We start from the raw sequence: 4943 nt of genomic DNA, 5'->3' as shown, positions 1-4943 counted from the left end.
TACTTTGATTTCAAGTTTCCTTCTGATGCAGGGAAGCCTGGTCCTGCCTACAAAGAGCCCAGCAACTATCTTCCTGTGAGGCTCCCTCTCCCTGTGTATTTGATCAAGCCTGGTGCATGAGGCCACAGGACTGAAGAGTCTCCTGAGAGGTGTTACCTAACAGACCTGGATTTCAATCGTAAGAACTCAGGAGAAATCGAATTGAACAGGTCTTACACTCCCAAGGATTTTCTGTGAATCTAGTGTGTCCCTGTTCAATCCAAGTGTCCTGGATGAAGTGACTCAGCCACAGAGGGGACACAGTGACCTAGGCCCCTTCCCTCATGGGTACTGACATCCACAGCTCATGCTCCCTAGGTAGCCCTAGGGACAGTCCTCAAAGTCATCTTCAGAAGTCTGCCTCTGTGGAAAGTGTGGGTCTTTTTTACCACCTTTTACTTTGATAAACCATCTCCCTCTTCCATATCTACATGGTGAACAGGCTCAGAGCCCTCTTGCCCATCACCTGGGGCTTGACCGTGAGGGTGTCATCCCCAGAGAATTTTTACTCCAGAGGAAAACAGGAGAAATGTCATCCTGGCCAGTCTGTGGATGCTGAGGGGCAGCAGGGCTCAGGCTGCATAAGCCTCATTGATGGTGACAACAGAGAATCTACCAGGATGGGGAGAAGGTGGCTAAAAGAGAATTTTTTCTGCTTCTACTTATAAGTCAACTTTATTTTTTATATCACTTTTAGGTTTTAAGAAAATGAGTATGAGATACAGAGTTCACTGATGCCCCTCTGCCTGTCAGCCTCACAGTGGCCTGATGATTGACATGCTGGATTGGTTTGGTAAATGTGTTACCACTGATGAATGAATACTGATAGATTATTATCAATGAGAGTCCACAGTTTGAATTCTGATTCCCTCCTTGTGGTATATACAGGGATACCTCGGAGATAATGCAGGTTTGGTCCCAGAACACCACAATCAATAAAAAGTGGAAATAAAGTGAGTCACATAAATTTTTGCTTTTTAGTGCATAAAACGATTTTGCACAATACTAGAATCTATTCAATGTGTAATGGCATTACATCTAAAACACAAGGTACCTCCCTCAATCAAAAATAATGTAGTGTCAAGAAATACCATGATCACTTGAGTCTTCAGCGAGGCATAACCTCTTTGCTGGTGGAGGGTCTTGTTGATGGCTGCTGACTGATCAGGATGGTGGTTGCTGGAGGCTGGAGTGGCTGTGGCAGTTTTGGAAAATAGGTCAACAGCCAAGTGTGTCACATAGATTGACTCTTCCTTTCATGAAAGATTTCTATATAAGCTGCACTGTTATTTAATAGCAGTTTACCCACAGTAGAACTTCTTTTCAAAATTTGAGTTAATCTCCTTAAACCCTGCCACTGCTTTATCAACTAAGTTTATGTAATATTCTAAATCCTTTGATATTATTTTGACTTTTTTTTTTTTTTTTTTTGAGACAGAGTCTCACTCTGGCACCCAGGCTGGAGAGCAGTGGCAAGATCTTGGCTCACTGCAACCTCTGCCTCCTGGTTTCAAGTAATTCTTGTACCTCTGCCTCTCAAGTAGCTGGATTACAGGTGTGCACCACCACGGACAGCTAATTTTTGTATTTTTAGTAGAGTCAGGGTTTCACCATGTGGGCTGGGTGGGTCTTGAACTCCTGGCCTCAAGTGATCTGCCTGCCTCGGCCTCCCAAAGTGCTGGGATTACAGGCGTGAGCCACCGTGCCCAGCCTATTTTGACATTTTTGATGGCATCTTTACCCGGAGTAGATTCCATCTCAAAAAGCCGTTTTCTTTGCTCCTCCATAAGAAGCAGTTCCTAATCCATTGAAGATTTATCATGAGATTGCAGCAATTTGGTCACATCTTCAGGCTCCATTTCCAATTCACGTTTTCTTGCTATTTCTACCATATCTGCAGTGACTTCCTCCACTGAAGTCTTGAACCCCTCAAAGCCATTCATGAGGATTGGAATCAACTTCTTCCAAACTCCTGTTAAGATGGATATTTTAACCTCCTCCCATGAATCATCAATGGCCTTCATGGCATCTAGAGTAGTCAATTCTTTCCAGAAGGTTTTTCAACGTACTTAGACTGGGTACACTTCTGAACAAAAATCTTCTTGCCTTTCTCAACGTCACCCATATTTAATTCTCTCTTATCATTGGTGCTATGAAGGTTTCTGTTCAAAAGCCAGGCATCTTGCTAAGTCCTTATTTGCCAACTAGAGAGTGAATGATCCGGTCCCCACAACCCCCTTCTTGTCACCTGTTTTCTCAGACCACTCTGTATCAGTTTGGGTCCTCTGAGTAGACACCAGGACAGGACTGGATGTCCAAGGGATTTGTGGGTGTATTACCTTTGAAGGAAGAGCCTTCAGACTGAGATGGAAACATGATGACTGTGAAGAAGGAAAAGAAAAGGAAGGATTGAGAAGGAAGGGCTCCTTCAGACTGCAGAACAGTTCTGAAAAAATCTTGGGCACACTAAGGCAGTGGGGGGCGCCTCAAGGAAAATGTGTTCATTAGCGGAAGCATCACTTTGAGCAGGCATGCGCTGGTTCTACCCTGCTGTGCTTGGCCATTGTCTGGGAGCAGCTTATGGGACATGTGGCCTCAGCACTCAGGAGGACAGCAGCTAGAAACTGTTGATCAACTGCCCTCCCACAGAAGGTTTTTATGAAGATCTGAGCAGGGCATTTCCATAGCCACCACAGCACGTCATTTCTGAGAACTCTCTATAAAATATGAAAAAGTAGGATAGAGAAATCTAATGGCAATTACAACTTAAGGCTATAGGGAAAAATGGGATTCAGTTTGGAATTAGAAATCAGTGCACCTCATATTTCATTCTGTCTTGGAGAGTAACAAACATTATTTTCTTCCTAGTATGTTTTAAGTATAATTTTGGTTTCCTCAAATAGTCTATTTCTTATACCAGATATGATATTGCATATGTGAAGTTTGCCCTTTCGAAAAATTTATACGAAGAGAATGCTAAAAATGCTGAGATAACTAGAATAACATTGGCTCAATGCCTTCTTAGTTGATGGGTAAACAAGGAAAAGAGACCTTTTTCACTAAATCATTTTAGATAGCTTGATGTTCTTTTAGTGTGTAAGAAAAAATGGTTTAGGCTGGTGTAAACATGCCTTTGATTTCGGAATTTTAATGTTGGTTTTTAATGATGGTGCAGCACACTCTTAGCAGTGCTTGAAATGTCTCTTTAGTACATACTTCAAAGGAATGCTCAGAGCTGCTGCCTCTGAGATTGTTTAGTACTCTCATAAAGTGGAATTTGAAAGTGTGTCTGCTCCCAGGGAAGAAAAAAAAAATCCCAGAACCTAGATACATTGATAGATGTAATTGAGATTGAGATTATTTTGTTTTATTTGAGGTCTAGGGTCTCAGTTCAAACATATCTAGCCTGTTGCCATTCTATTGGGTACCTTTTATGCTCTCTTCTGTTTTTTTTTTTTCTATTTGTTATTGTTGCCCTTCATCATCACTACCATCAGTAACATTATCAAAAATCACCATTAAAGTATCACTTTGCCTTTAATATGTTAATCATTATTGCTCAATGTGAGCTGAATGCTTTTGGTTTCCTTCCTATGCACAGTAGGAGAGAGTCAGGGCTGAAAGCCAAATATTTATAAGTTAAAACTTAAAACTCAAACCCACAGCCCTCAGAAACATCAAGACCAAATGTTGGGGTCTTGAGTCAGGAGATGGAAGAGAGGAAGCGCTTAAGGAAAATGTTTTATTCCAGTCATCATGAAGTTCAGCCTGTCTCGGACATGAAGACCCCTGACAGGCACTCACAGTAGAATATTTTCATGAAAGCCGTTCTGAGATCAGAAGGGGCCAAGCAGTCTTGATGATGGGGGTTAATTCCTAAACATCTCAATCAGTTTCCCCATAGTCCCTGAATATTTTTGACATCTGGATTTTTGCAAGTACAAAATATGTATTTTAAGATACTTGCCTAAGGAGTAAAGTTCATTATGATTCAGTGATGTTTTATTTACTGATGTTTAGAATTCATTATTAGAAACTCTTATCAAGCTGTAGGTACCTGCTCAATACAGTCACTTTTCTTCCCTAATATATGCTGTTAACTTGGCATTTAAACTTTTTTTTTCTTTCCTCAGCTTCTGGACTCAATATCAAAAAGGCAGCTAATATTAATAAAAGAAGACATACTCCATGCATTTTAAAGAAAAATGCAATTAATTTGAAAACCCCATTCCAGTAAATATTTTAAAATGTTTTATTCAATAATTAATATCTCTCCAAAAACTCAGCTGCTTCTCATTGTTCTTTCATATTAGCTTGAATTACTGATTACCTGAATATAGCACGTTGCAAAAGGAAAAGGTTGAAATAGGCTGGAAATTCCAGATTCATCTTTGCTTTTCTAGACATACACTGCTAAAGCGTCCCCTGCTCCAGCATTTGTGAATCACGCCCTCTGCTGGAGCCCCAGGAGTTCAGTTGAATCGAGTTCAGTTTAATACTGAATGAGTATGCAAAGTGCACTAGAAGAACTCTTTAATCAATGATGACCCAGTTAATAGAGAACATGCACAAAATCTGTGCCTAGCAGTGCCTCAGAAATGAGAGTCTTTCTGCTGTGATCTATTTATGTTTTATTTCTTAAATATCTAATGAGGCTAAGTCAGATTTTTCTGGCAGCTTCGGGTCCTCAGCTTTCTGCATTCATCATTTCCTGTCTGTAACAGCAAAATCTATATTTAAAGTACTTTACTCTTTTCTTCAATCTATACAGATATATAGGTAGAAGATCTATATCCAATACAAATATACCGTTCTATCTTTTCCCTCAAAATATTTTGCAGAGACCTTTGTCCTCCACAAAGGTGACTTTATGCAAAGAGTGTAGTAGCGTAGTAGAATGGAAG

This window comes from Trachypithecus francoisi, unplaced genomic scaffold (assembly GCF_009764315.1).
Source record: "Trachypithecus francoisi isolate TF-2019V2 unplaced genomic scaffold, Tfra_2.0 Lachesis_group4, whole genome shotgun sequence".
NCBI lineage: Eukaryota > Metazoa > Chordata > Mammalia > Primates > Cercopithecidae > Trachypithecus > Trachypithecus francoisi.
This window is presented reverse-complemented; position numbering follows the sequence as displayed.